The sequence below is a fragment of the Rattus norvegicus genome, chromosome 4, assembly GCF_036323735.1.
Source record: "Rattus norvegicus strain BN/NHsdMcwi chromosome 4, GRCr8, whole genome shotgun sequence".
Lineage (NCBI taxonomy): Eukaryota > Metazoa > Chordata > Mammalia > Rodentia > Muridae > Rattus > Rattus norvegicus.
The window spans coordinates 123,122,136-123,141,314 of record NC_086022.1 but is presented as its reverse complement, the minus strand read 5'-3'; the positions used below and the strand labels follow the sequence as shown (position 1 = coordinate 123,141,314).

The window sequence follows — 19,179 nt, the reverse complement described above, 5'->3', positions numbered from 1 at the left end:
TCTGGAGTGAACACTGACGCCACGAATTCTCCACGCAGTCTCGTAAGACTGCCCCACTTCTGGTACCAACTGTAGGTCTCATTTCCTAGGCTTCCTTCCACTCATCTGACTACAGAGCAGGAGCCCACAGCTCCTGTTCACATCGGATGATTTTCTAGAATGTTCATGGAACCGGGGGAAACACTATTTGGAGACTGAGTGGCTGAGGGGGACTGAAATGGGTAGTCTGAAGAGGCACATAAGGAAATTTCAGGAAGGGTCCCAGGCTCTGTGACCATGGCATTTGTGGTATCCCTTCCTCCTGGCATGTGGATGCCCTCCCCAGCTTATAAAATCCCTGAACCTCTTCAATCATGCTCCATTAGATAAGTGTGATTAACTATAGCACTGGCCATAGTGATATCTGCTCAGCTCTTTCTTCTTCAAGGTCCAGGAAGGCTGCCAGAGCTCCAACCCTCTAGTCACATGGCTAGTTCCCCTGGCAACCAGGAACATCCACTGAAATAACCTGAGGCTATTTGTTTTATAAGAATAAACTTAGATATGTTTTTTAAAATAATTGCTATGGATGAAACAAACTAATCCCTTTGACTGTGTGACTCAAAAACTCCGAGAGTCTTAAAGCAAGGAACCAGGAACAAAACCAACATATTAATCCGTTGTGTTACACTAGGAGCTCAGTGTCAGGAGCCAAGGTCAGAGGTCAAGGGTTAAACACATTGCACCTTGACAGACACAGAGAAGGCTCCCGGAAAAGCACATTCTGAGAGGACAGTGACACTTGCCTGAGAGGCAGGGAAAGATCCTATGTAAAGCTTCAGTGCCTCAGTTAGACTCATGGTTCTAAGGCCCCAGAGAGAAAGGGACAGATTAACTTGAAGACTTGTCAACTCTACTGAAGTGGCACACATGTGTGAGGCCACTGGGACAACACAGGGAGTCCATTTGTATAGTCTGCTTTACAAATCAAGCAATTGAAAATGATTGGAGGCATTACTTGTGATTCCAAGTTTCATTAAAAGTCCTGGATAGTAAAGTAAGACAAGAAAAAACAAAGCCTGAAGACAAGTAAGTAGCAAGAACAAGAGAGCTCAGCCATGCAGCTCCTATCTCTCCACCACGCAGGTCCTATCCAAGGAGGAGCTCCATATGCAAAAGTCAGCTGAGTATCCTTTTAGCATGGAGAAATCTAGAGATGCTGCTACCATCTAACCAGCAACGAAAGCAACAGAAGCAAATGGTAAAGTTGTAAAGACCCCATGTAGAAATCAGCAGAATTCCCCCTGAAGGATATTATGACCCAAATAAATGAAAAGGTATCCTGTGTTTATGAATTGGAAAGTTTAATATTCTGATCAAAGCATCTCAGATTTATGAGATGATTACACAATATGCCAATCAAAACTCAATGGGGTCTTTTGCAGAAACTGACAATTCGATGTTAAAATTAACATAGGAGAGACACTCTGAGACAGCTCTGAAAAGGAAGGCGGATTTGCTGTGCCAGACATGGAAATTCATTGCAGGGTGTTAGCAGTGAATACTGTGTGCGGTGTCAGTGCGGGGATAAGCAGAGCACTTAGAATCATGTCGGTCTAGAAGGGTCTGGGGTGGGCGCAGCCTGTCATGCTGAATTACCAGCGAGTGGGGAAAGAGGCCACTTTAATCGCTACACCTGGAAGAACTGGCTTTCTGTTCCCTCGGCGAGCGATGCACCCCGCTCTGCTCAAAATGGATTAAGAACTACAGCAGAGCAAATGTCAGAGGCAAGAACTCAAATTACAAAAAGAAAGTATAGGTGAGAATTTCTGATCTCCAGGCAATGCAGGGTTTCTTAAAGCACAAAAAGCTCTCAAGTAAAGGGAAAGGTGGCGTGTTTGAAAACACCGTGAGCTTCTGAAAATCCGAGAACAATTCAGAGGAAGTAAAAAGGCTGAAGTGTGGGAAGGCCCTTATAAAGTGGGTTGCCGACAAAACGGTGTCAAGATGGAGCGGACACCTAAGTCCATAAGGAACAGAAAAACAAAAACTGCACCGGGCAAAGATTAAGAGCCAGTTTCACGGAACAGGGAGTACCGCTGGACCCCGGAGAGGTCAGCCATTGCTGCTGTGGACACAAGCCACCAGACCCCATTTTTATTGGAAAAATAGCTAGAAGTCTGATGACACAGAGTGTGTGTGAGGCAGAGTCCTCCCGTGTGGCTGCTACTCCTGAGTCACATCCCAGATGCCAGAAGCATTCCCTGCAACCCAGCAGGGTTACCTTCTGATAATGCCCAAGACAAGCCTTGCATGTGTCGACCCAAAAGAACAAGTCTCAAAATGTTCACAGTGACGGTACCTAATGGAAACGATTCCAGAAAACGTCTGTGGTTATGGCAATGACAAAACGCCTCATCAGAACAAGACAAAGCATGAAGGTAGGGAAGGAGTTATTCTGGCTTTGATTTTAGGAGTTTCAGTTCACTGCATTGGGCCTCCAGACAGGCAGAACTGTCATGGCAGCCAGACGGGTGTGGGAAAGCTTCTCATCTCTCTGAGGTACAGAAGCCAAGAGACATTGGGACTGATGATAAATTGTATCCTTTATGTGCTGTGACCTACTTTTGGAAACTGTTCCTCACTTCCCAAGCTACAAAGTCATCAATGCATTAACCCATTGATTACCGTTCAATATCCCCATGAACTCAAGACCATGCCTTTGACACATGAGTACAGGCATAAACTTTTCGCAACCTACTTTTAATAATGGTTCAGTCTCTCCTCTAGCCCACCAACTACCAGAGTTAGTGGAAGAGAAAAGTTATTAGGATGTGGGGAAGTGGACCTGCTCAGCAATAGTTCTTTGGGGACGACCTTGCTCTTCTTTGGCAGCAGTTCAGTCCTGTAGAAAACACCAAATGCAAATCAGCAGCTGCAGACCAGTCCTCCAGGCAGGCAGACACCAGCTGGCCTGAGGCAAGGCTGTAGAAGCTGCAAGTTACAGGAAACTCATGAGCAGTTCTTTGGTGAGTTTCTCTCAATGGTGGCGTTACCACAAGTGGAGCGCAACTACGCTCGTTAAGACAAACCAATACATGTGTGTCATTAGTAAAGAATAGTGAAGCAGAGCAAACCAAAAAAATGCTCAGTGCTCGTCTCCCACTGTCTGTGGGGTCATATTTACACTCCTTCATCACGGGTCCTTTCATGTGTTTGCCATATCAAAGCATTCTTTCACCTGCGTCTGCTTCAGGAAAACATTCTTTCCTGTGTCTGCTCCAGCAAAGCATCCTTTCACCTGTGTGCCCCAGTGAAACATCATTTGACAGAACTGACTTTCCAAAGAAACCAGAAGTTTCCACTTCACATGAGCCTTTTGGGGGACAACTTTACACCCAAACCACAGCCTGAGCCCAAAGCCCATCTCCATGGAGATGGGTGAGTTGCTGTGCACACACACAGAGGATCCCATACAATGACCACGGAGGACCTGCGCATAGGCACAGCCACAAACCAATTGATGCTAAAAGCATGAGTGGTATACTACCTCAGAAAATGATGGACAGTCCTGGCCACCTGAGCTGACATTGTGTGGAGCACTGATGGCTGCCTGTCTGAGCCTCTCTCTAATAGAATTGTTGGGGGGGAACAATGTGGCAAGACCAAGCTTCTGGGCAGTTTGCCACATGCAGGTAGTTTCATAGCTAGCCCTGATTCTCAGGTTGATGTCTAATTGCCATTGTGATGTTAAGAAATGAGACCGTAAGAGACTCTGAAGCCAGGCTCGCAGGGGCAGCTTATGGTGGAAATCCAGCTAGGAGAGTCCAGCACTCTACTCACCGCCTCCCACTCTCCTGGTCTCTCCTCCATTCACCGGCAGTGGCCATGAGGCTTCTCGGCCACCAGGACTATGTGTCAGAACACCTTCTGTTTTCTATAAATCACAGTTTGTGGTTTTCTGCCACGGAGACAGAAAATGGACTGAGACACCCCTGTAGATAAGAGGATTCCATGTTCTGTCCCTCTCTGCAGCCTGTGCAGGATCCTTTTATGGGGGCTGAACAATCACATGCTGCTCCTGTAGAAGATCCAAGCTCTGTTCTCATCCTGCACAGTGACCTGTAAAACCTGTTCGGACCGTAGAGTGGACCACACATACAAACACAAGCACAAATATACACATGATTAAAAATAAATCCAGGGGCTGGAGAGATTGTGGAGTAGTTAAGGGCTCTGGGTGCTCTTTCTGAGTGGCTCACAGCTGCCTCTAAGTCTAGCTCCAGGGGATCTGATGCTGCCTTCTGGTGCCTGAGGCACTGTGCTCACTTGCATGCGTGTGCACATAAACATAATTAAAAATAAAATAAATCTTTTATATTAAGGATCTAGTTACTTTTTCCCTTCTACAGATGAATGCCATGACCCCTACCCCAAAGTAATCCAGTACCCCAGTACCTGCTCCCTGCAAATAGAGCCAGTGTTCAGAAGTCATGTATGGAGTTTATCCCATAGACCATAAGCCTGGCAGAGGAAGGAGCAGACAGAAGCTCTGAGCAGCGCTCAGCTTTCTGGGTGAAGTAGAACCATTCCAGCCTTTGAAATAAGAGTCTGCCGTGTCCACTGAGTGTCTTCTGTTCACAATTCATTCCTAGTGCCCAGGTTAGACCAACCCATGAACTCATGTACTAGTCACAAGGTTGGTATTCATTGATGTTCATGTTATGGTTCAGGAAATGGAGGAGTTTGAAGGACATGGATGTAGCTTCTCAGCTTGTAGATGGAAGATCCAGGATTGGAGCCCAAGCCAGCCATCTCCAGAGGTTGAGACAGCGCCTTCCCTGCTCATGCAGAACCAGAAAAATCACGGGTGAGTGCCAGAGCAAGGCTGGAAGCCAAGTGTAGACAGCATGGCGGGTTTTCACTATGGACCCCATGGGCCCAGGCTGAGAGCTCTATGGCACATGCTGTGAAAGAAGATGAGGCACGGGGACCATAGGTGATGGAGAGAATCAGGCCTTGCTCTTCCACAATTCCAGCAGGGGCAGAACCATCAAAGACTAAACCATTCCCTACCTCTCTGCCTTAAACTTCTTCATGCTGAGGGGACCCTGGGTGAGACTTCATTTGTATGGTTGTAACACAAAGCCCAAATAAAGCCACAGTAGAAAGCCAGTACAGTGATGCAGGCCCCAGGGGGCTGCAGAACACAATGGAGGTTCTACAGATGCAGGCACCTGGGGCCCAGCTCCTGTAGGGCCAGGTCCCTCATCTGAGAACTACCTAACCAAACACAGGGAGACCTTAAAAATGAGAATATTAGAAAATAAAATAAGAGCTTTTTACCGTTGGTGCTGGAGATGAATTCAGAGCCCTGGGCCTGCAATGCACAGTTCCCTCCCAGCCTCCAAATGAACCTTATAATTCAGAAATGCAGACCAAATGACCCCCTATAATAGCAGATTTAGGGCCAGCTAGAGCTCAGTAATTAAAGGAGCTTGCCACCAAAGCTGCTGACCTAAGTTCGATCCAGGGGTCCCATGTGGCAGAAAGAGAGAACAGGCTCCTGAGTCGTTCCCTGGCCTTTGCCTTTGGGTTTGAAAAGAACGAAATGGACTGTTAAGGATCAATTAAACCTAAATGAAAGGGCCGATTGAATGTAACATAAAAACTACAAATCCAACGTGGAGACAAGAAAATCAGCCAGAATATGGAACAATGCAAAGCTCCTGAGTCAGAACAAGGCGTCAGCAGCCAGAAGTGATATCTGCCTGTGCTGTCACTGAAGGAGCTTGAGGCTCCATGGGGAGGAACCTTCACGTGACAGACAGCAGAAATGGGCCTTCTCAAGACTTCTGGGAAATCAGATTCTCTGTAAAAGTTTAATAATGTCCATTGGGTTTTCTGTGCCCGTGGTGCCCCCCATGGGCTGAATGTTCCAAACACCTGTGACCTTTCTTCACAAACTAGGGCAAGCACAGAGTGAGCCCATGCAGGAGGACAAGAGTCCCTGTGCCTGGGGACTTGTGTTAGGTGGTGACAGCAGGGGATGAAGCTGATTTTCAGCCAAGGGCTGAATGAGGGATCCTGTGCAGAGGCTTGCATGAGGAGGGAAGACAGAAGAAAAGTCTTCCAAGAAAGACCAAGGTAGACAAAGACCAGTGTGGAATGGGAGCACAAGAGCAGAGCTCTAACACGTCAGCTTACACATACTTATTCATGGAATATTTTCTGTTTATGGATTTATTTGTATCTTATGTGTAGGAATGTTTGCTCACATGTATGTCTGTGTACTGTGTGTATACCTAGTCCCTGTAGAGACAGGAAGTATCAGATCCCATGGAACTAAAGTTACAGATGGTTGTGAGCTGCCACTAGGAACCAACCAGGTCCTCTGCAAGAGCAGCCAGTGCACTTAAGCACTGAGCCACCTCTCCAGCCTTTATTTTTAATTATATGTATATACGTGTTTGCTCAGTTGCTCTCAGAGGTCGGAAGAGGATGTCAGATACACTTGCAGCTAGAGTTATAAGCAATTGCAAACCACCTAACGTGGGTGCTAAGAACTGAGCTCAGGTTCTCTGGAAGAATAGTACATGCTCTTAACTGTTGAGCTATCTCTCCAGCCCCTATATTTATTGAATTTTTTTGAAAAAAAAAAACAGTGTTGACCACTGTTCACCAGTATTTACAATGAAGCAAACAATACACACTTGGGAAACACTCTCATACCACAAAGTTGTTTTTATGGCTTCCACTGAGCCATAACCTAGACACTGGAAGGTTGAGCCTATGCTTAACAAAAGAGTTGGGGAGGGGGAGAAAGCACGTGGGTCAATAATTTGTATTAGTGTCAGCAGGTCCTAACTCACCAACCTCCTTCAACACATGGTCACACTTCTATATGCCATCTTGACTATACCATGAGTTGTGACCTTTGAGTCTTGACATTATGTTAAGGAATGGCTCTCTAGAGGAACCCCTTCAAGTCTTGTTTAGCTAATTCAAACAAACCAGGAGAAAATCTTTCTCTCTTTTAAACTATACAATCCAAAGATGGGGCCTTCAGGCTGAGGCTGGGCCTTGATGGATAAAGTGGTTAGGAGGTCTGGAGGCAGGTAGACCAGAAGGACTTCCCCAGTTACATAACAAATCCAGGTTCAGCCTGGGATACATGAGACCCTGTCTCAACAAAAAGAAAAGAGAAGTCCCAAGTACCAAAGCATTTTGAGGAGGTTAGACATCTAGCAAAACCTAAAGGCAGCAGAGAGGGAGGAGGGAGAATCTGCTCTGAGTGGAGGTTCCCAAAAGAAGTCTGTGGAGCAGTCAGTCCTCTGTGGCCAGACTAAGTGGCGTGGCCAAGAAGTAACTGATCCAAGAAAAGCAACACTTTCTGCCAGCCTTAGTCCTGGATAGTATCTTAATCAACAATCATGAAGCAGATAGGCATGAGGTCCCCACACACCCAAAGTCAGGACAGTCCATGATGTTTCTAGGCAGGCCTGAGTCACCCAGAGCAGCTCAGCTACCCGAAGCTAGCAATTGAAACGCTGGGAAAAGGGTGCCTCAGATAGGGGTCAGAGGCCAACGTTTCCTAGGTCTGGGAGAGCCTGCAGGTGTCCAGGCCAGTCCAAGGACTTCTGTAATGCTCTGTGGTGATGTCTGAGTGTGGCTTGACCCTACTGAGTCAGGCTGAAGTTCAGCATCACAGACTAGGTGAGACCTGTAAGAGGTGGTAAGATTCTGCCCTGGTAATGGGGTTGCTCCCTGGGTGAACTGGAAGGTGACAGAGCTGAGCCCCACAGCACAAGCAAGGCAGCCTGGGAAGGGAAGAGGAAGGTGGTGTGGGCAGAAACCACCTGGTTCGATGCTTCTAACAGTAACGCTCCCATAGGAGGAGACAAAGGAGTGTCACCCCACAAAGCGTGTGCAGGGGAGATATGCTGACCTGGAACAAAGAAATAAGTAGAGCCAGCAAATTAAGCAGGTAGATAAACAAAAATAAAAAGATATGGAACCTTATTAATAGCCAAGGCTACTCTAATTAGAACAAAAATAAGATAACGAGTTTTTATCTAAGATAATGCCAAAAATTCCAGAGCCCCAGCATTATGTCTCATGCCATAAACTGGCATTGTGTGAGAGCTAATCTTGATCCAATTTCTTGGCATCTATTAAAATAAAATAGACCATACCATTTGACGTAGGGATCTAAGCTTGAGAAGTTATGTTATAAACTTAAAAACAACAAAAGCAGGCTGGTCCTTAAGATCCGTGTGTAAACTGGGGCATGGTAGGGCATGCCTTTGGTCCCAGTGCTTGGGAAGCAAGGTTGAATGTATCTGTGAGTTGGAAGACAGCCTGGTCTACAGAGTGAGTTCTAAGACAGCCAGCCTACACCGAGAAACTGTGTTTCAAAGCAAAAATATCTGTGTAGATGTGTGATGAGGCCCTGTGGCCATGGGAATGCCTTAGAAATAGCGTAGCCAGAACTTAGATATCCTGTGTGGAGATGCTGGTAAGGAGGTGCATGTAGAGGGGTTCTGGGGTGACACCCCATAGGCTCACTTGAGATAACCACAAACCAGAGAACCTCCACAACCCTGTCCTCTGTGTTCCCACTGCTTCTGAGAGAAGATGGAGGAGCTGTGGATCCAAAGGGACAGTTCCCAATGTACCTACCACACCTATGACAGCTGCCTGGTCCCTGAGCTGGGTTCTGGAGGATTCTGGGGGAGATAAAGCATCCTTCAGGAGGCTCGCGTGTTTGAACACTCAGTGCCTGCGTACAGGTGCTATGTGGAATAAGAGGCTATGAACTTCCGGAGGTGGAGCCCACCCTGGGCAAAGTGAGTCACCAGGGGTGAGGTTTATGGTTTTATAACCCTGTCCTACATCCTGTCTGACCTCTGACTGCGGGTGCAATGTGACTAGGCCTCTCCCACTTTTTACCTCCTTGAATCAATTCCCCATCCTCATAGCACGTATCCCCTCAAACCCTCACACTTCCAGCCAAGAAAACCCTTAAGTAGCTTCTTCTTAGGCATTTGATCTCAACAAGAAATGTGTGACTAACATGGACAGAGCGCCGTGTGTGTGTGTGTGTGTGTGTGTGTGTGTGTGTGTGTGTGTGTAACTACAGCAGAGACGTTAGAGCGCACACATGGTGACAGGCTTCCACGGCTACAGGAAGATAGCAGAATGAGGGAACCAAACCGTCTTACAATTACCTCTGCATTGGTAATTTGTGAGATTTTACAAAAAGAGTTTCGCAACAACCAAAGCCCAAAAGGAGGATTTATTTAAAGGAATAGTTAGTTACACAAAAAATTCAGGATAAAAACTCTTCTTGGACATTTTCTCTTAGAAACAAATATTAAGATGAGCTAGTCAAAAACCTTCATAAGGACACAATCTAATTTATAATTCACATTTCATGGAGTATTGAAGACAGGAGCCACTTTAACTTGATCAGAGACATCCGTGAAAAAAAACCTGACAGGAAATTCCCATTAATGATTAAAAGAAAATTTTTAAAAGACATTTAAAATATTCTCACTGAGGCCAAAGGCTATTGTTACCCAAACTATTCCTTACTTAGTCTTATTTTGAGACAGGTGCCATTATACAGCTCTAGCTGACCTGGAACTCACTCTGCAGACCAGGTTGGCTTAGAATTAAAAGGTCCACCTGCCTCTGCCTCACAAGTGCTGGAATTAAGGGGTGTGCCACTGTCGCCCAGCCTCTTCCTCGGCACTTTAAATGTGGCTTACTCTCTTGTTTTTGTGCCTTTTGTTTGACTTGCCAGGTTTTCTTTAATTTACCCACTTTCAATCTATTTTGAACTTTTCCTATTTCCTTTCAACTCACTTGGGCATCCTGGGCTGGTGGGATGACGCTTCAGGTTAAAACATTCTGCCAATCCTACCGGCCTGGATTCAAGCCTCAGGTCTGCACAGGGTAAAAAGAAAGAGCTGTCTCTGTAGTTGTCCTCTGACCTCCATGGACAGGCTGTGACACACACATGTCCACACAGACACACATGATAAAATGTCATAGTAAAAACATCTCAGGAACAGCCACTGCTGCCCCCATCCTGTAAGGTTCCACATCAGGATGTCCTGCTTCACAGAACTTCATACACTCATCCTCCCTGGCACGAAACACAGCTAGGTCTGCTTCTGGAGCTGTTTGCTCACTTCCCGGTGCCCTTTCTCTCGATAGTCCAGGGCTGCCTCTATGCCCGGTGTTCAGATGTCCCTCTCAGTCCCATCTGTTGATTCAAATCTGTAATCTTGCATCCCAGTAGCCATTTTCCATCTGAGGTCTGTAACTGGTTCTTTCTACATACATATACATGGATTTCAGGGGTACGGCATCACCCCATTTCCCCAAGGGTTATCCTGGGAAAGTCTTGTGTTACAAGATCAAGTTTGTCACCATTGCAACACGGATGGGAAGGGGACTCATAAGGCTCCACCCCCAGCTAAGTTGCTGTTGGTGTTTAATGGTTGCTAGGGGAAGAAGAGTCCTTTGTCTGCAGTAGGTGGTCCATACTCCAGTGAATGATCCCACATTCATACACTTTCATGGTGCACAACAGATTTAAAAAAAATAGAGGAAGTGTGAAAGGGAAGTGTTATGGGGGTCTAGGAAAGAATGAATATATATACACACACACACACAAATAAACCCTAGGTGGGACAAATAGTCTGATGGTTAGTGTTAATTCTCAATTTTACCAGATCTGGAGTCATCTGGGAACCTAGAATGTATTCATGCTTCTGACTGTGGGTGTGACAAGGCCAGCTGTAAGTGCCGGGTACCCTGTTTTCCTGGCTGTAGTGAACTGAAGCCTAAACTGTGAGAAAGACTAAACCTTACCTCCTGTGAGCCTTTTTCCTCAGGATAAATAAGCTTCGCTAGGGAGGGCCGATGCGGAAAGACACCAGTCACCAAGGGATGGACGAGAAGAATATGGGGGCCCTGTATGGTATGAAGTATGTGTTGGTCATGGGGATGAAGGGAACATAGTGATGGGTAGCCAGGACCTGGCACTTCATGGCAACCCAGTATCCGTAAACCACAGGTGGCCACTGGGCCATCTCTGCTGGCACTGGACCTATCGGAGTAAAGGTGGGGTACACGCTCATGTCAGCCCCTGTTCTCAGATCCAGATGTGGTCCTTCACTGTGGTTAATGTAGATTTGTGGAACTCGTCCCTCAGAGGCTTCCCGCCACACCTGGAAGGCTGCCTGGGAGTGGTTGCCTATCTCTGCCCTCTGCCACGGCCTCTGCCTCCACCTCTGCCTTCCAGGGTAAGCGCTTCGTTCTTGGTGGTTTCTTCTATCAGCATGATCCTCTGCAGCTTCCGCGGGCGCTGTGGGCTCACACCTCCTGGGCCTCACATAAGCAATGGGTTTGGCAGGTCCGTCTGACTCATCTACTTCCACTGGGTCTTTGTGTTCCACACAGGGATCACTTTGTTCCCTGGGTCCCTCATCGGAGTCTGGAGAGAAACAGACAGAGAGCAGGTATTGCTCAGGTTCTCCAGACAACCCATGGCTGGGACATTATAGCCCCACTTTACTGGTAGATAAACTGAGTCTGAAACTCAGTACAGAGATTGAGTTTGATATGGTATACCTTCCCTCTGTGCATCAGAAGGCGTCTACATGCACACACACAAAAAGCACACACACATACTACATTAAGGAGCTGTCACTCAGTGGCGGGGGGTGGCAGACCAGCAGCAGCATGGAGAAGCTGCTCTAAGTTGGAAGGCTCAAGAATTACTTCATGCCTGTTTGTAGGGAGAATCGCTATACTGTAAGGAAGCATCACCTGTCACTTAAAATGCTATATTATGCAGGAAATAGGGAAGTGGCAGTTCCAGTACAGAGAGAGGAATTCTGGGAAAATAGCCAGGCCTGGGAAGATCCACCCCAGACACAAAGGACGGTGGTCATATGAAACTGAGGACCAGGTAACCAGCCATGTGGCAGAACATAGAATTAATGGGTTATTAAGATATGAGCTAGTCAGAGAACAGAGGGCCAAAGCTATTAGCCTCAGCACTTATTCACATATATTAAGTCTAAGAGTTATTATTTTGGGGAACTTATGTGCAGGTGGGAAATCTTGCAGTTACACCTGTAGGAAGGTTTCCTTCTTCTAGAAACTTCTGGTTGTTACAAGGATGGAGACACTGTAGGTGTCTAGACTGGTGCTAGGCCAGGAAACCTCTTGCCCATACACTGGGATGGTTGGAAGGAGTCACATGGGCCATATACCATGGCGAGAGGCAGTGAACAGGCACAGGCCTAGAGGTTAGAAGATACTTGGGTGACTGCAATAGCCCCCAGGAGAGGCTGAATAAAGCTCCAGGGGAAGACTGAGAGCACCCCAGGATGCACAGAGCTAGGAATGGCAGTAGGGTAGCTGTGGTAGTTTGAATGAAAACGGTCCTCAGATCTCATAGGCATTATTTGAAAGGATTAGGACATGTGGTCTTGTTGACACTGGAGATGGTCCTTGAGGTTTCAGAAGCTCAAGCCAGGCCCAGTGACTCACTCTCTCTTCCTGCTGCCTGTTGATCCGGATGTAGAACTCTCAGCTCCTTCTCCAGCACCATGTCTGCCTGCACTGTTACCATACTTCTGCCTTGTTGATAACAGACTAAACCTTTGAACCCGTAAGCCAGCTCTGATGAAATGTTCTCCTTTATAAGAGTTGCCTTGGTCATGGCGTCTCTTCACAGCACTGCAGATGTTCATCAGGGAGGGGGCAGCTCTTAAAGAAGCAGCCCTAAGCTAAGCCAAGCTTGCTATTCTGAGATCAGAGGGGTCCACTGAAGATGGTGAGGGAGGAGCAACATCCTCAGATGATAGGCTTCAGAAAGGAGGCCAGAGGGAAGTAGGCATACAGCGGGCAGGGCCGTGCCACAAGACAGCAAGTTCAAGAAAGATTCTGGGAACAGAGACAGAGAGACACCCCTGTCACCACCACAGGCAGTTCTGAGTAACCTGCTGGCACTGGGGAGAAGGAGGATTGGGTATCACTGTCCCCAGGGTAGAGCTAAGGTAAGAACATCGGTTCAATATTAGGTTTGTAACTGAGGTATATGGACATCCAACAGTTCTGCAACCTGGAGCTCCATGAAGTTTGTTTCCTAGGCAGTATGTATGTGGAGGACGGGGTGGTCCACCCTGCAGTGGTCCATCCTCCCCGTGGCCGGTGGAAGTCAGCAGGGAGAATAGAGATACAGGGTACCTCTTAGAGGAGCCAAAGGTTCATGTTGCCAACCTTTGGGGAAGCCAGAGCAAAGGTTCTTTCCAAACCAAACAGGGAATGCCTGGGTGGGCGTGAAGAGGTCTCCAGAACCTGAGAGCAGTGCCCACTGGGAAGTGCTGAGGAGTCCTGAGCAGCAATACTGGCTGAATGGATAGCTGTTCACTGGGGACAGCTAGAGAAAGGCGGAGAAACCTGGGGGTGGGGGGAGGGAGTGCAGGGTGGGGGAGGGGGGAGGGGGAGGAGAGCAGACAGTGAGAACAGCTGGAGTAGGGCTGGGCTGGGATTTCCACTAGGCTGGCCCAGCTATATCAGAGGCAGCGGGACATGCCCAGAAGAAGCTGTCCATCACTGCAAAACCCATATACAGGTGTTTCTGTGAGCATTCTGCAATCATTAAAAGCAGCCAAAGAACGGGCCTCTCATGAGTGATGTTTTCCCTGCTTTGTGCTTTAAAAAAAAAAAAAAAAAGGAACACTCAGGCTGGCTGGAGAGATGGCTCAGCAGTTAAGAGCACTGGCTGCTCTTCCAAAGGTCCTGAGTTCAAATCCCAGCAACCACATGGTGGTTCACAACCATCTGTAATGGGATCTGATGCCCTCTTCTGGTGTGTCTGAAGACAGCGACAGTGTATTCACATACATGAAATAGATAAATAAATCTTAAAAAAAAAAAAAAAAAGGGAGGAAGCTCAAACCTATGAGAATTACCTAAGGTTTGTCTGCAGACCCTCTGCAGAGAATGGTGATGGGACGTGGCAAGTGCTCTGAGGGCGCCTTGTGCTTTGAGGTTATTAGCAGTCCTCTTGGCAATTTCTCTGACCCCATTTTCAGTCAGGGACAGGGGAAACAGGAAGAGAACACAGAACACACACATTGAGAGCTTCAAGGAGTGTCTGGGACTCACAGTGGACATCACAGGTGAAACTTTTTTGAACCATGTGGCTTTCCAGTGCCTCTTGCGCCACCTCTTCAAACCTAGACTAAGCTCACAGGACTTCTTCTAGAGCATCACAGAGAGCAGAGGTCCAGAGGTTCACTGACCTGTAGGACACAATAACCAGGTGCCAGAGTCGGGGGTGAAGACACCAAGCATGGAACACTCCTTCCAGTTTCGTGTTCCTGTGTGAGCCACCGCTCTCCTTTACTGACTCAGTATAACCTGTGTGAGCCACCTCTCTCCTTTATTGACTCAGCATAACCCCTGGAGTTGGAGTAGGGAGACTCTAATGAAGGGCAGCTGAGCTGATGAATTCCAGAAACTCAAAGGACATTTAAAACTCACTGTGGAGGAGATAAGTAACCAAATAGAACACAGAGGAGAGAGGGCTTAGCAGTTACCAAAGAGCACTCTTCCGGGGCATCTGAGTTTGACTCCCAGAACCCACATCGAGTGGCTCATGAACACCTTCAACTCTAGCTCCCCGAAAGGGGGGCTGTCAACCTCAAGGGAACCCCCAGCTATATTCACACAGACACATACATATGATTAAAAAAATAAAATTCTTCAAGAAAAGAAACCACAGGCAATTCAATTCACAAGGAGAGAAAAGCAAAGGGTCCATTGTGCATCTGAGATGGTGACCAGACCGCAGAAAGATTAAAAAGATGGCAGACAGTGTGTGAGGACAATGGCTCAGGAGGTTCAGTGAAAACTGCCGAGTGTTAAGTCTCTCTAGAAAAATGTCTAGGTACAGGTACTTGGCCCGCCAGAGGAGAGGCTACTATATAGATAAAGGCTCAGACTGCTTGGCTGTGTCACAGGCCTATCATACCAGGTACCCAGGAGGCTGAGGCAGGGGGATCCCAAGTCCAATGCCTGCTCTGCCTGAACTACAAAGTAAGTATTGGGTCACCCTGGGTAACTGAACAGGAATGGATCTAATGTAAATAAATAAACATGGGCTGAGGGCATAGCTCAGTAGTGGAGCACTTGTCTAGTACGTGCAAGGCTTAAGCTTCCATTCCTAGTACTGTGACACGTACTCTCTCCTCCCCATCCTCATCCTCTTCCTCTCCCTCCCCCCTCTCTCTCACACATAACTACATAGATGTGTGCACATCTTTAACCCCTGATGTATATAGTGAGCTTTAGACCAACCAGTGCTCCTTAGTGAGACCGTCCCAGCTTCACCCCCCCCAAAACCCTAAATTCTCGATGTAGTCAAAAGACAAACTAAAGGGAAAGATATGTGTCTGAGGAGATTTTTGTCCCCAGTAGGCATGACCTTAAAGAGCATCTGAAGATACTCTCTGAAAAACTACAGCCTCCAGGTACCCCGAAGATCTCATCTGGGGCTCCCCACTTGATAAGCCAACCATTTAAATTCAGGGGACCCACAAGGCACAAAACCTGCCCAGTATGAGCAGCAACTGGGGATCAGCACATGCAACCAAGCACGAGAGCAGAAGCAAGTCAGTCAAACAGGAAAAGATGCCACAGACGAAACACCCCCCCCCAATCTATAATTAATACCTTCAGACACAGGAGAATAAATTATACCAATGAATCAATTACAGGATACTTTCACAAAGAACATCCGGGAGAAAAAAAGATTTTTGAAATTAAAGTCAGGAAAGCAGAAATTAAAATCTCCATGGAAATCTTGGAAGTCAACACTGAAGAAATATCCCCAGAAAGAACAAAACCCCAAAAATGATGAAAGAGAGAGAATATAGTATAAGAAAATCAAAGGCAAGTGTCTGTTAGGGAGGGGACAAAAATTTCAAAAGCAACACTAGAATCTGGAAGAGAAGAGAAAATATCTCAAACATTTTGAGGGAAGTGGATTTCCAACCTAAATTCAATACCCAGCCAAACTAGCCCTGGGATTCAAAGACAATGGGGTAAAAACACTCTCAGATATATTGGTTGTGAAATAACCCACTCACATTTCCTTAAGTCCATGTTTCACTGTGTAGGCCATCTACACCAGCATTCAACTTTCAACCATTTTCCTGTCTCCATCTCCCAAGTGCTGGGTTTACAGCTGTATGCTATCAAGTCTGGCTAAATAAATTCCTTTTATACCATGTTTTATCGCATGGCTGAACAGAAAAAGTACAAAAAAAAGTAAAATATAAGAAAGTAAAACAATATTGGAAAGGAATGGGTTAATATCCAAAAGGAAAAAATAAGGGAGTCTCCCAGATGATGAAGGAGACCCCAGAGTGCAGCTGGAAGGCAGACACACCTTGGCTCATCTATTTCGGAGCCAGCCTTGAAGAGGTGAGATCGGGGAGATGCAGAATTTGATTGTGTTCTATGGAAACATGCAGGGAAAGTTTTGAGAGTGGACTGCAGATAAACAAGTTTAAACAAGCCCAGGTAAGCTCTACAAGAGGGGAAAGGGACTCTCCTATACCTCAGGGCTCTGTAGAACCAGGGTGCAGCCTGCATGGGCGGGCAGGATGATGGTGTAGATGTGGTGTAGAGTTATATATTAGTCTCCTAGGGAGTAGATGGCAAAAGTCTAAGATGGAAAGAGTTAGTGAATAAGGCTGCAGGGGCTGTTGCCTCAGTGGATAGCGGGCTTTCTTGGCATACAGAGATCCTACATGCAACCTCCAGTACCAAAGACAGAAGAGGGCCAGGCATGGTAATACATAGCTGTAATCTCAGCACTGGGGAGATACAGGCAGGAAGATCACCCTAAATTCAAACTCCAGGCTAGCTTTGGCTAGCATGAGTCCTTGTCTCCAAAATGAGTGAGAAAAGATCCCCAAAGAACCCTTCACACAGCGCAGGTGTGAGGGCTCCACAGGTGCCGGTGCATAGCGCCAAGCCTGGTGAGAGGGCCTGACAGATTAAGGTACTTTTGGCCAAACCTGGTAACATGAGTGTGGTCCTGGGACCCATACTGTGGAAGGAGATAACCAAGGACCTCAAGTTGTCCTCTGACTTCCACACATGCTTTGAGGTACATGTGCAACCCCTCCCCCATTTTTAAAGAATTACTCACACAGATGGGTTTGGCTCTAGGGTGTGGCTCTAGGAGCCGGTGCTGTGGTTCACAGTAAGCTCTACATGAATATCAAGGCTGTAAAATACCCAGAGTCAAGTGAAATCTGGGGAAATAGTTCAAAAGACGGGCATTGACAATACCTTGATGGGACGTCTCAGAGGGAAGCTGACTCAGAAGTGGGCCTTCTGCCATGAAGTCTCCGTCAGATTCTAGAGGGTGGAAGAGACAGGCAAGGAGCTGAAACCACACATACCCCTGGGTGGGCACTGCCTGCCAGGTACCTGGACAGAGCTGCCGGCCCCAAGCTCAGCACACTGGAGACGGCATGAGGATTCAGTAGTCTTTGATCCCCAAACCATCTCCAAGAATTTTAGAGACGGCAGTTGACTTATTATGGTGAAGGGAAAGCATTAGCAGTGTGGATGGACATCACCTAAAAAGGAAGAAGGGGAAATAGGGCTGGGACAAGCTGGGGACAAAGTTCTGCTCCCAGATGCTATTCTCATCTGATGTAGGGTCAACCCTTCCCTGGCCCACGATGCACACCTGGCTTCCCGGTTCGCTCCTTGAGCTGACACTGGACCCTAAGAAGCTGTTTCTTGGCTGGTATTGCCTGGAAGTCTTGGAGAGTCTTCTGGAAAAGGAGGTGTTAGCGGGAGGTCTCAGAGGCTGAGGTCAAGGTTACCTCTGTCCTCAGAAGTCTCAGGCCTCCTGCTTGAAGAACAATTGTTCTTATAGGATTCCAGGAGCCGGCAAGACCTAGTGGGCGGGGCTAAGCTTGATTCTGCAAGTTCATTGGGCCCCTCTTCAGTCTGTCAAATAGGCTCTGCCAGATGAAGTCGTGCATAGAGGTAAATGCTGACTGGATTAATCAAACCACCCTTAGAAAATATTAAGCTTAAGTAAGTGAAGGGAAAAGAAGGGTGCAGTGGGGTGGCAGGGTGGACCCAATCAGGTATGAGGGGCTCAGGGAGGGATGTGTACACTGAAAGGAGAAGGGTTTGCTAGGTATGCCAGGCTCCAGGGAGGAAGAGAGGGAAGGAAGAGAGAGAGAGAGAGAAGGAGGATCCTGGCTTATGCCAGGATCTGGAAGAAACTGAGTCCAGGATACAGGATTGGTGCCAGGCTGAGGGGTAGGCATGTGGGACACAGAGACTGTGCCCATCTTACCCTGTTCCTGAGACTGTGAAACAGCACTGGACAGTAACAATGGATGAGACATTTGGAAGCCAGCCTCCTGGCTGCACTCTAGAGCTTAGTTCACTCAGGGAGCTGCTGAGCCTCTGATGGTACCTGGAGTTTTGGAAGGCCAGTAGGTGGTGAGAAGTAGGCAGAAGCCTACAGAAGAGGGAAGCATAGGTTGAGTGGCCAAGGCTGGAGGCGATGCTACCCTTCCACAGGAAGGAGAGTGGCCTGCAGGTTGGGGGCATGGAGGATCAGACAGCAGGAGGGACCGGCAAGATAGCTTAGTGGATATAAAAGCATTTGCTACCAAGCTTGATGTCCTGAGTCCAACCTTGGTTCCATATAGTAGAAGGAGAGAACCGACTCCCAGAGCATCATCCTCTGACCTCCCCATGCACAGTGGTGCTCAAACACCCACCCAATCAAACACATCCATGTAGTAGATAAATGAAATTTTTGTTTGTTTGTTTGTTTGTTTAAGCCTCTAGAACTGGGATGTGTTAGAGACCGGTTGAGACTCATCATGCAACCTGTGGAAAGGGTGAGTGTTAGAGCTGCCCAGCAGAGGAGCCCCAGGATCATCTCTCAGCATCACCAGAACAGGAAGTGGTCAAAAGCAAAGGCACTGGAACGGAGGAACAGAGTGGAGGGAGAGAGAAGGGAGCGCAAGCGTTCATCAAAGATGCTTCTTAAATTAGTGAGGAAGGGATGTGGTCCAGTTAGCTTTTCCACTTTATTCTTATGGTGCTGAGGGTCAGAAG

The 19,179-nt window shown here is 47.3% G+C and overlaps 1 long non-coding RNA gene across 1 annotated transcript; it reads right to left on the bottom strand.

Annotated features, from left to right (window-relative positions):
* Positions 1-9,310: 9,310 nt before the first annotated feature.
* Prr20e (proline rich 20E) lies at positions 9,311-17,438 on the bottom strand. Its single transcript, XR_008934224.2, has 2 exons — positions 17,374-17,438; positions 9,311-11,488 (listed from the first exon to the last, which is right to left on the bottom strand). It is a non-coding gene; the product is annotated as a proline rich 20E (long non-coding RNA).
* Between the last annotated feature and the right edge of the window lie 1,741 nt (positions 17,439-19,179).